The following is a 13178-nucleotide window of genomic DNA, read 5'->3' on the forward strand; positions in this document are numbered from 1 at the left end:
AAAAAAATCACATATAAAACTCACCCAGGTATTTAACCCACCCAATTTCTACTCTAATTAACATCTCCATTTTTCATATTTTGGTTTGTCATGCATCTGATGTCAGTGCTTCTTTCGTCTTTGTTTAGAGTCACCATGTAAAGCGTGACTTTGATGAAGTAAAAGTGAAACCCATCTCTGCAAAACATTTATAGTCCTTTTGACTTTCGACAGAGGCTATAAATAGAAGCAAAAGAAGTTCCTCAAACATTTGTTACTGTGTCTCAGAAATGGCTTTTCCCTTTCGTATATCATGTTATACAGTAAAATATGCATAAATATTACACTACAATGCCTTAAAATAGTTTATATATATGTCCAGTATGGGTTAATTTGTACGGCTAGAGTATCTTTCTTGTGCTGTCTACTGTTACTGTAAGGAATAGTTGGCCATTTCTGAGACAGCTTTGGTTTGAAACAGAACGGTGCCCTTTGACTGATTAGTACTAATAAAGTAAGTGAAAACGTGGTTCTGAAAATAACACTGCAGAAATAATACTCTAATCGGATGTTCAGTCTATGGCACTTCATGAGAATCCTTAACAACATGGTATTTAAAGCCATTGATGTGCTTTAAAATATACACAGTTGTGGTTTTGCTTGGCACATTCATCTCTGTCAGATACCTCTCTTACCACTTCTTACAATCTATTACATTAAAAATATTACCCTTAAACAAAAATTACTGTGCATGCACGCTCTCATCTATAATGGCAATTTTAAATACAAGGTGCACCTTTGTTATTTGTAAACCTTGAAAGAAATAAACTTACTTTAAAAAATTATATCTTGGTCTACAGACGTACCAATACATAATAGATTTATGGTTACATCATCGTCTGTCTTTTCAAGGTGACATACATGATTATGTAGGAAACAGACCACATATGCATATTCAAATCCATATGCATACTTCTGTGCTAGAAAAGATAGACAATGCTGTAGTTTTTAGACAATAAGATCACCTCAGCACAAATATCAATTAAATGTACAAAGTATATAGGCAACAGTGTGCAGTGGATTTCCAAGTTCTTGTTTCATCTCGTTAACATGCAATGTGTGGATGTCTTACTGCTGAGGGAGTTTGAGTGTTGCTTGACGGTATATACATTATGGCTAATGAGCTTGTCCTCTTCTCAACCCAAACACACTGTCCTTTTCTCTTTAGTTATGATCTAGAAAGGAAAAAAGATAAAGCATTTTCAACGCAGTCGTTAACTTCTTTTAAGCACCGCATCAGCCCAAACTTTGCATTTGCAACAGGGAAGTCTGCCATCGAGTATCAGGTAAGCTTGCACCCAAACCCTGCGGGATTTCCCTTCAGTAACGTTCTTGCAGCAGAGGTTCACTTTACACCCGAACTCTGCAGCGATGAAAGCGCACAATATACTGGCCTCCCGCTGCTCCCGAGCCCCCAGCCGTGGGATCAGAATTTGGGGGACAGTTTCCAGACCCCAGAGCCCAGACCCTGGGAGGCAGCTCCCCACAAAGTGCTGTGTGAGCCCAGCAGCCCTGGGCTCCTCTCTCTTCCCAGGCCCTGCTGCCACTGCCCCGTAAAACCTGGGAGCCCAACCAGTATCTGAGAGGCATCTAAACATCCTTCGAAATCTGGGCCCTATGTTCCCAAGGTAATTTTTCTTACTTAACCGCCCATCTAGTGTAGCTATTTCTCTGCTCTCTATTGCCTGCCACACCTCTAGAGAGTGATTCCTCCTCCACCTCCGGAGGAGTCTCTCAAATGGGGACACCCCGGTCCCAGTTGACCGCGGAGAGAAGCCTGGTAGCAAGATTAGGCTGCAGACCAGAGGCATCCCACCTGAGTCACTTAAGCAGTGTGAAAATGTTTATGCTCAGCTGAAAGGAATAACTATTATTATAAACCCACTGTGGCAAATCAGTTAATCCTCACTCTAAGGAATAATTCCATTATGGCTGAGCCATTCAATAAAAAACACAGCAGAAATGGAGTGCAAGGGAGAGAAAGGCAATACAAATGACAAGCTATCCTAGGGGAGGTGATGTGCTGCAGGTGGTCTTAATGACAACAGGCAACTTAGTGACAGACTGGAAACTACAGTTTACTCATAGGAAGACACAGGGGAAAAAAAATCTCTCAAGCTTAGGCACACAAACCTAGGTTTCAAACTTTGTGGGATGAAAGGTTACAGTATAAAAAGCTGACATACACTGTCTGCAATCGCCGTTCACACCAACACAATGCAGGTATGAACTGCGCCTGCACTGTGGGACCTCTCTTTGCCATATCACCCATGCCAGCAAAATACTGTTCATGACGCATCGTAATCTGACAACCTGTGTTCAAGAGAAATCAGGCTTCAGCTAGGCAGACGACTAAACCTGTATTTTCAGAGAGGCTGGCTTTCCAAATTCAGAGATTTAAAATTAGTTCTTTCTAAAGATAGCTTAATGTAACACCTCCCCCCTAGACCTGGCTCACATCAATGCTAGAGCCATCATCCTTTATAAACAAAATGTAAAACTCTAATTTTAGACTCTCTGATTTTGCTATTCAGAAGTTTATCCATATGTATAACATGTTCCTTCTATATGTACAAACTCACACCAACATCTGGTCCAACACACTAGCTAACGTGGTCACTGCTAACTACGGGATCTCCACTCAGAGAAGAATGGCATGCCAGTGGAGTTCAGGGCCTCTTCCCCCAGATCTTATTAGCTTTCTTAGAAAGAAAATAAAAACATTCTGTCCCTGAAAAAGACAAATTATGCACACATATAGGTAAGAAAACTGCAAGCAACAACGCACTGGGAACTTACTGTTTGATGACAAAATGTCTACATCTGTGTAACATACTTGTGGCTAGTCAGATGTTCGGCAGATATTATGGGTATCTATAGGTAAAAAATGTAAACAATGAGTAACATGTGCAATGAGCCGAATCAGAGACACAGCATTTTGCTATAGAACATGTTTGGAAAAGTGAGGATCAGCTGTGAGTTGGTGGATTTTATATTGTAACTATAAGTTAAAGTCAACTGAAGTGCTACAATAGCAACTTAAAACTGGAAAACGTTGTGTTAAGTACTACTTGACAAATATAAATAAGTATTATTGGTTGTTTAGGAAATAAGAGAAGTTAAACTCTACAAAAGTCATGCAGTGCAGTAATTGAAAATAGCCCTTTTTGTTGGCCTACACAAAATTCTGTGCTTTCAGTGTATCATTTAAAATGATAAGTTCTACAGTGGCCTTGTTTCAGTCTGATTTTGTGAAGTGTTCACTGCTTTCACTGTCTTGGTTTTTGAATGCCAAACCTAAGATGCCCCGAGCTGGATTTTCATGGCTGGTGAGAATGAACTGTTGAGAAGAGCTGCCTGCTCTTCCCATGGCCGCTACGGGCATCACGGCGGATCAGCCCAAAGCAGTGAAACAATTCTCAAAATGCTCATCTGCGTAAACAGAATTCACTATGGGGCTCTCTTGAAGTGCCCCATCAACTCAGCTTCCCATTAAAAAAAAAATTAAAACCAAAGTCGATTACCAGCAGTAGAAGAAACAAACTTATATGCTACACCCCATCCTCGGGTCCCAGCCGCGCAGCCCTCTGTGTGCAGTGCACGTGGGAGCGAGCCCAAAGAGACCTCGCAGGTCAGGCCCCTGAGAAGGGACGGCACTAAGGCACGCGGGTGTCGGAGGAACCGTGAGCAACCCTGCGTTACAGACAGGACCAGAAGTCCGGCTGGAGGGAGCAAATAGATGTGCCCACGTACAGGGAAACACGCTGGGGCATACGACACAAAATTGATTTGTAGCATCACAAACGGCCGTTGCACTTGAAAAGGCTCTTTTTCCTCCTGGATAGTAAGGGTAACCTGTTAATCCACGTAAGAAAGGGAATGGGGAGCTTTCCTTTAACTAAATCGTTTACAGGGCTTGGTGTCATTTTTTCGACCCCTTGTACCCTCTCCTCCCCTAGCAACTCCACACAACTCTACAACATTGCCAACTTGTACAGAAATGTGCTTCAAGCATAATGAAGCTTCTCATACCATTTTTTTCTACTGCTGCAGGACAGGCTGTTGCACCCAACTGTGTAGAAGCATCAGGGATAGTGCTGTCGGAACATACCAAGGACCTTCAACACCAGTCAATGAAGATGTAGGGCCAGATCTTAAGACTTTTGGCATGCATGCACATTGCATCGTGTGGCATTAAATAATTTCAGCATTGCTCACATAGTATATACATATATTCGTTATATATGTATATATTGAGGTTTGGCTGCAGTACTTTACTAAGTGTGTTATGAGGCTCCAGGGAGGATATGCATGAAATGATCAGATTCTACAACAGAAAGTTTCCCTGTAATCTATTTGGGAAAGTGCATGGTTATTTAGACAGAGATGATTTTAACAAATAATGATGTTTTTCTGTGGCTTGGCTTGTTCTCACAACTCTCTGGACTTAGGGAGGATATAGAGACACTTCAATTAATTGTATGGTGCAATAAATTACAATATTAAGAAACTCTGGGCATACAGGTAGTTGCTTGCTTAGGTGACACGTATGCAGAGGTGGTCATACCTATAAACTAGCTTTTCAAAATACAAAGTAATTCTTATGTTGGTTTAAATCCGTGAGTGACATGGTCACTCAGCAAACACTTCTCAAGAGCAGAAAGTGCTACTTGCTAAATTTTTTGGAATTTGAAAATATCCAGGTCCCTTTTGAGACTCAGGATGTGCACGCCTATATATCACTGCAATAGTGTAATTTTTGGAACAGTATTTTTGAGAGATCAGTAAGCAGACAGGTTAACAAAGAATGTACAGCTGGGCGTAGTACAAAATGGTAGTGCTCAACAGGCAAAGGTGGAAAGGCTCGAAGCCAAAGACTCTGGACTTAATCCTGTGAGACCTGCAGCCCTTGCTACCCTCAGCGGCAGCGCCGCGCCCGGCGCACTGCGGCGAGGCCGGGGGCTCCTGGCTCTGCAGCGCCATCCACCCCTAGCAGAGAGGCGCAGATGCAGCAGGTCACGGGCACGGGTACTGCTGCTTAACGTCCAACTGCAGCTGCAAACCTGACAGCTTTATGACGGGATTTTGAAATTGTTTAAGGAGCTAGCTCTAATGACTTAGGGAGCTGAGTATGTCAGGTGAGCCTGCCTTAAAGACTGACATTTATCCTCAGAATTAATTTCACATACAGAACCACACCTGCAAAATGCTAAAGAAAATGTTTAGTTCCTTCTTCTAAAAGGCACATGTGTGATTCCCACTGAGTCGAGAGTAATACCTGCATATTAGACCACAACTGATGGTTTCATGACATACGGCAATTCTAACTTCCTAGTAAATCTCAAAAAATCATTTCTTTTTCTAAGAGAAAGAAGAGCGCCTTTTAAAAGCTTTTACTGTTGCACTTCCAGCCATATGTACTACAGAAATCTGCATTTTTGACAACCCAGCTAGATAAAAACAACAGGCCACGTTCTTTGCTCAGGTGCAGCTCCTCTGGCCCCTGGTACTCATCTTTGGAGCATAGTTTCTGGCTTTTCGGGGAGGACTTTTAATCACTTATTTAGTACAGCATTATTCTGTTATTCCTGAAATATGTCCAAACATGGCAAGAATCGGGGTAGCTATTTAGAAATAAAAGCAGACTCTAATGGACATTTTCTTAACTGACGTCTGTCTACTGCAACAAGTGATCGGCCCTTTCCTAGCAGAATCACAAGCTGAAACAAAGGTTTAAAAGAAGTTTCTGTGTGGCCCATGTGCAAACATTTTTGTTTTGCTCTTGCAAGAGAGTCAGAACATGTTCAGACTGCTCAATTCAGGCTGTTAAAATTCTGATCCTGCAATCCCTCCGCACAAAGGTTTTACTGGCTTTCTTTGGAGTTCTGCACTAAAAGGAACTGTCGGCTTCACAGAAATAGAAATAAATAATGGGTTCCGTGTATTATCCCTTCCCCTTTACATCTCTGAGAGCAGAAATAAGCAGCACGGCCCACAAATGTTAAGACTGAGTCAGAAACTCTATTATAAATTATTTTTAGCATCAGAAATGGAACTGCAGCACCTTTTGAGCATGGATAAAGGCTTATTAAGCTGTGCTGCAGGTCTTAGAGAGAATGTGTAGGCCAACAAGAGGTAAAATCAAAACCCCCATGCTCATTAAAAGCACCAATTTCAAGTTGTCTGTAAGGAACAAAGCTGTAAATTAGCAAACCTGGTTGGCTGTGGCTGTTGCAGCGAAGGGAACACTTGTGGCAGATGTTGTTGCTGCAGACACAGTGGCTGGCGTAGCACCGTGCACCATGGGAACTTTCGGAAGGAAAATCATATAAGCAAACACACAGAAGAGTGTAGCAGTATGGGAACCAGAGCGACATGTGGTAGGATAATTGAGCATGGTATTTATCACAGCAAAAAGCCCGAGACATCGTTGCCAGTGCGTGACATGCAATCACAGTGCAAAGCAGGACAACATTCCAGGGAGAAAGAGGGGAGGGAAATGAAAGAGAAAAAAAGGGGAAAATGCTTGTTACCATCAAATCAAGAAAATCGACACAAACAAGCTTAACCATTTCAATACAAAAATCAACAGAAGAATTTTTAAATGCCCTTATATTTACAAATTTTTGTCTTTTAAGAGTTCAACCCAAATATTTACTGCAAACAAAAATCAATCTTGTTGAAGGACAGTATACGTCTACGTGGCTATAGAAAGATACAGTCTTTATTTAACACAAGATAGTTTCTAAACACTGGAACTCATAGTCCAATCAAAATCCACCAAGGAACAATGTGCAATTCAAACAACTGCTATACAAAATTAACGTCCTCTATGTGTCCATGTCAATTAAATAAAACTATTGCATTTAATTGACAGGTGTTAGTGCAGGAGGCTAAGGGAGATGGATTGGCACAAGAGCTATAAGTTAAAATCTAGCAGTGGATTTTGAGGGTCCGTGAGCTGCACCACAGGTTTAAGATAATCAAGAAACAAAGCTGGCACCTACCAACACTTGTAGCGGGTGTCATGCACAATATTGAGCCTGCCCATCATGCATTGCAACAGGAAGGTGGATTTGGAAAGGGAAAAGAATTAAAACAACCCATCACACGTGTAATTAGAAAATTTCATTTGAACAAAGAAGAAAAATTGTTATTATGGGAACAGTGGCATGTAACTGTCAGCACAATCAAACCATACAATAGCACAGTGATCCATTAGAACTAGTCTTCAGTGAAGGGGAAAGAGCTGATCGAACTGTGTGCTGGTATATCGTGCTTGCCTTTGTAGCACCGTGGAATATTAGCATGGCTAGGAAAAGTTTCTTTAGCTTTATTTTAAAACTCTTTGAGTCTTAAATCTTTTTGCCTTTTGACATAAGCTTTGCAATGGTCTTTACCCTGGTTTCCTCAGATTAAAATACTTCAAAGTTGCACCTGCCTACGGGTACCTGAGGTCCACCCCTGCTAGGACACTGGGACACACGGAGTAGCCGGAGCGAGGGACTAGCACTGCTGCTCGGGAAGCAGCAGCTAAAGGCTTGTTCTGTCCGGGGAAGACAGACGGCGAGAGGAGGCAAGTGAGGCTCTCCCCTCCTGCTAGAGCAGCCTTTTCAGCTGGGGCCCTTCTCGGATGGGCTGGAGCGACGATTCCTCGCAGAGTGATGACTTGATCTACACTGTTTCATTAGCTGCAGTCTGACTGCTCCAATACTTAGGTAATATACAGGCAAAACCCAGGTGAATTTGGCATGCAGTACTTCGGTCATATCTGTACGACCCCTGTGAGCTGCCAGTGAAGTGGAAGCGATCCTGACTATCCTCTGGTCTGTTTGCTTAATATGCAGACTGAATAGCTAAAGTCTCCCACGCAGCTCATGGCAGCACCTAATAATACTTGTTCAGCATTTTTTTCTACATTATTGAACATATTTTAAGCTGCTGGTGTCTGGGCACACAACCTGCAACTCTCTTTAGGATACACAAAAATAATTGAAGTTACAGCACCTGGTGAATTCTGCCCTGCAATGAGAAAGCCAAGAGCAGTATGGTCTTTTTAGGAACGTTATGGTATCATTTTTTAACTATCACTAAGTTGGTAATTCTGCTTACTTTACATAGCAAAATAGCTTCCACTAGACTGAACTCAATCTTCCATTTTTGCTTCCCATATGACAGATAAAGATATACTGATATTTCAGAATATCTATTTTTAATAAACAATTTACTTTTTTATTTAACAAATAACATTTATTAACACTGCTAATTATGCCTGACACAGCAGAAACTGAAATAAGCTCTGAAATCCGGGAACAGATTGGACTGGAAATGGAAAGGTATTCTAGAAGACTGCCAGTGGGAGCCACGGCAATGCTGCTGCCTTGACATTACGTGACCGCAACAAGGGGGACAGGAAATTGTTTTAGCTGGTGCCAAGCATTGTAGCGGCTTGCACAAACTCAAGAGCATTTAAATAAGCACGGAAAAAGTCAGTCAGTATAATTACTGCTGGGAACAAGGTTATTCTCTGTCATCACTGTATCTGCAAGGCTATAAAGAAAAGGGCATAATCATGTTTCCTAATTACTCTTCTATTTCTGTCATGGAAGAGACTGAAAATATTCACAAAGAAAGGTTAAATAAAAGAAGGGTAGCTTTTCTGACTTTCCCATGCACGAATCATGGGTGAAGTCAATGGGACCACCTGCAAGATTAAAAAATGGAGCAAAATTTGGCTATCAAGTGCAAACAGTAAGTAAAACCGCTTTCTCGGTCCCTCTTATGACATCTCTATAGTGTTAATGAGGTTACACAGAATAACCTTTGAGTTCTCTCTCTCTGCAGAAGTGCCCTATTTATAAGGTTGTACATACTTCATTAGATCTGGAATATTATGTCATTCCATGCATAATTAGGTCTACATGTTAAAGACGAGTTAGATTTTCATAATGACTCTGAAATATCACTGTAAAGCTTTTCAGCTCAAAATTTTAGTCTGAGTTATCATCATTAACATTATAACCAGCGCACACAGTTTTGAAAGGGAATCGAAGCAAATGAACATAAGGCAGAAATGAAAATACTAGCTAGGGTGCAATAACTTGCAAATATGAAGACATAATGCTGTATGACCCTCTTACCAGTAATAAAAATCGTTTTTGCTATGACCTTAATATTCATCTTGACTTCAGAAGCTTTGACTGACTAATGAGAATGCATGAATAATAAATGTGCAGTTTCAAATGTTCCCTAGCTTTTCAGCACAAGGCAGAATTTTAATTCAAGTATGTGCTCAGTTAACTGATCGTAACTTCACAACCAGATTATTTCTGCAGTGGAATAAAGCTATTTTTATAAATATTCTAGGTTTACTAGTGTTTTAAGCATTTTCTTCTCTTCGCTCCCTTGTATTATTCCCCTCAGTCTATTAATTCTGTCCAATCTACTAAATCCTAATTAAAAATATCACCATAGACAGCATAAGCACTCCTGTCAAGGTGAACAGTTGTGCCTGATCTTTCCCTCCCTGACATGCTGGAGGACAGCAGTGTTTTTACACAGACCCAGAAGCCCCATGGAGGAAGGTGCTTACACCGATATTGCTTTAGGAAAGCATCTGTGTACTGATTGAGTCCCAATGATGAGCAAGTAAGTTCTCTGGAGTTGAAGCTGCAGTAACTAAATAAATATGCAATGCGTTAACTTAACAGCAGAGGTGGCTGAAGCCTTGCCACTGCTGGCTACGTGGTTCAGCTGCCCTGCTGCAATTCTGCCCCTTGCAGGTGCATCACAACAACAGCTCCTGGGAGTATCCTCTAAACCTGACCCCTTTCTTCTGGAGGATTACCCTTCTCAAAGACTGTCTGGTCACCCAGTATACACGCACAGGCCAGGAGCGGCTGTATCAGCACAACTGATGAGACAGTGAGCTGAGGCACAGGATGGTAACAAGCACCAGGGCACAAATTTAATCTAGTTGCACATAGGAGCTCTCTATCTGCACGTACAAACATACCCCCAGGCAGCTCACAGTTACTGCAGGACAAAGAGCACTTGTAGAAGTAGTGAACACCGAGTAACTGGTGCTCTGCAAGTTCACAGCCCCACAGCAAAATGTTTGCCTGCGTGTCTGCCAAGGCGTCAAGAGTCGGCAGCCAGGACCAAAGTACCAAAACAAGCTGTGAACATCTATTAAGTCGTGCAGAGCCTCCTCATTTGGCAGACCAACTCCACTTATTTCAACTAGCCAACACCACAAGTGTTCCCAGTTCTTTCTTGCAACACCTTTTAGACTCCCCTCTCAGTCTGGCGCCAGCTTCCAGCAGCCAAGGTTTCTGGGAGACCTCAACAGGGGAGCCATGCAAAGAGGGAGCTTTATTTGAAAGAGGTGAGAAGAGCATCTAAGAGCATTTAACCATTTAAAGTATGCTGGAGTGCCAGTGTCCACCCCCCAGCATGGACGATCCCTTTATTTGCTTTCACATGTCCTTGCATACAGGCGGCCAGAATTAAGCTTTACAATTTAGAAGAGGTATCTGGGTTTGTCTGGAACATGAGTGGAAAACTCTCAAGGGTGAAACATCAAGAGTGAAGTGCCCTGCAGAGAGGAGGGTCCAAGATCCTCCATAGGGGTACACAGCTGTATCGTGTAGGTTCTGCGAGTGTCCTGCCCTCCAGACCTGCTGCATTTTCATAAATTGCAGCTGAAGCAACTAATAACACATATGAGTAATTACACTTTGGGTGTCTGAACCTGAAAAAGGTCACTTTAATTCAGACCCCAATGAATTAACCTGCCTCTGCTCCATGGCAGTGGAGCTGAGGGCACCCACACTCTGTGCTTTCCCGTCGGTTCTTAGGGACTGACAGAGAAACTCTATTTCCAGATGACTACGCACAAACAGGACTCATGCTAGTTAATTTTAAGTGGGGAAAACTAAGAAGGGCACAGTGGCAAGTAAAATTTTTGAACTTTCAGAAAAGTACTGGATTACTGGAAAGCTCAAACTGCTGCTATCTGAAAAATATAAAAAGAGAATTTATAGTAGCTCATGCTAAAAAATCCTTTACTCTTCTTGTTTAACGTATACTAAACTTCAGGGGTCAAGAAAGATTAAATGAAGCATCAAGAACCACTGCGCAAACCCCTGTAGGTTTCAGTATAGATTTGCTAGAGAAGGAGCTGAGGTAGGTTGTGTGTAAGTGCCAGTGTGAAAGATCCCGGCCGATGATGTAGTGCAAATGAGGTCTGATGCACACGAACCATAACCCCAGCTTCTAAGTTCAAAGGGTGTGATTCAAAGCAGCTCGAGTACTTCCAGAAACCATCCAGCCCCTTGCTGATTTAATGGAAGCTGGAAAATTGCATGGTTTACTAACTACATCAGTTATGCTTTGCCGAAACAAATCCGTGAAATTGTTTAATATCTACAGGAAGGACTGTGATTGCACAAGCATTTTTATATGAATTTTAGTATGTGGGCTAGAGACGTGACCTAAAGCTTACTCAACCAGAGTCCTTCTATTGACTCCAACAAGCTTTGCAACAAGCTTTTACTAATATATTTTAGTGGTTGCAATGCATTTTTGGAACCTAAATAAGTTATTACAATGTACTACATCAAGTAACTGATTTTTGTGCCATTTAAATTATATATGTTGGTTGTATGCCAGATTGCACCATCAAGAAAGAATGGTAAAAGGCATTATACCGAATTCCTGGGAACATACCTGCCAAAACTGTTTAGGATAAAATCCTTAAATTTTTTTGGTAAAGACTGAATAGCTGTATTTTCTTTTCTCCCCTCCCCTCAGCTAGTCAGCATTACGAAGGGCCGTCCTCACAGACTCCTTCCAGTATTTTGAGTGCAGATCTACCAGATGTCCTCTGCGTTTCATCACTTACCTCCTAGAATGGTAGTGCTATTTTAACGTGGGTTCACGTGTAAAAACACTAACTCAGCTGTGTTAATAGAGACATAAATTCACATCATATACTAGATACAATTTTTCATGAAGTGCTGTTTGCAGAACCAGAACATATATTCCAACTTTAAGTCCCATTTACTTCAGAGGGATTTCTGCTTATGTAATTAGTACAGGCATCAATTCTTCAGCAATTACACTAGGGCAAGTGTAGATTGGATCACTCTTGAATAAAAGCAAGTGCACCTCGGTTCTACTTAGACCAAAATCAGCCCTGAGGCTTTAGTGGTAGAGGTCTGAACCTTGATTTCTTCTGTAGGTTCATGATCAGCCTATCTGCGAGACTTCCTGCCTGTGCCTTTTATGATCACTGCACCATAATCAAAATCAAAACCTTCAAGTGTGTGACTCAGAACAACTGTTGCTAAGCACATGAAGGCAAAGGGGTCTTACAGCAAAGAGAAACAAATACAACAACTTAAGAGATGTGTAATGAAGAGAAGTTAATTGAGGTAAAGAGGAACGAGAGAAGAGATTTCAAATTCTGATTTGGGATGACAGAGCATGATGCTGATTTTTATATTAGACTGGAAAACCCCCACCCAGCTTCCGAGAGAAGCAGAGAGAAGCCAGCCTTCCTGCAGTCAGCACCTCCTCTGCCCGCGGCTCGCCAGGCACGGCAGTGTCTCAGCCTGGAGAGAGGCTGAAAAAAGCCCGAGCCGCTCAAGCACCAGCAGCCGCCGCGCAAATATCTCTACGCATTTGCCGGCAGGAGCAAACCGTTATTTCCTAGTGTCTTTTTTCCAGAATTCCCCCTCCTCCCTCCCCAGAAAAAGGCAAACAAGAAGCACTTACCTGGTGGGAGAAAGGCTGTATGCTGCTGTAACTGCATGTTGGCAAGAGCTTGCTGGTATTGGAAAATACCAGTGTTAAAGACTGCGGTGGCACCATTGGTTTTTTCAAGCGCAGGCCTCTTTGGTAATGGGGGAAGTACAGCTTGAGGAATTCCCTGAATGGTGGATGGGTATAAAAATAAAGTCCAGTAAAAAAAAGAAAAAAAAAAGGGAGGGGAAGGGGGTGTGGGGTGTGGAGGAGGACGGGAGGGAGGGAGAAGAAAAGGAAAGAGAGAAAGGAAAAAAGAAAAATCAGTAGAAGGCAAAAAAACCAGGCAGCACCATGTTTATCCATGAGCAAGCAAGCAGCATAGCAGACTT

At 42.0% G+C, this 13178-nt stretch overlaps 1 long non-coding RNA gene across 1 annotated transcript; it reads right to left on the minus strand.

The window, feature by feature from the left end:
- Positions 1–428: 428 nt before the first annotated feature.
- On the minus strand, positions 429–6351 carry LOC104081809. The gene is made up of 3 exons (XR_683581.1): positions 6254–6351; positions 2839–2913; positions 429–1214 (listed from the first exon to the last, which is right to left on the minus strand). It is a non-coding gene; the product is annotated as an uncharacterized LOC104081809 (long non-coding RNA).
- Between the last annotated feature and the right edge of the window lie 6827 nt (positions 6352–13178).

The sequence above is a fragment of the Fulmarus glacialis genome, unplaced genomic scaffold (assembly GCF_000690835.1).
Source record: "Fulmarus glacialis isolate BGI_N327 unplaced genomic scaffold, ASM69083v1 scaffold24629, whole genome shotgun sequence".
Classification (NCBI taxonomy): domain Eukaryota; kingdom Metazoa; phylum Chordata; class Aves; order Procellariiformes; family Procellariidae; genus Fulmarus; species Fulmarus glacialis.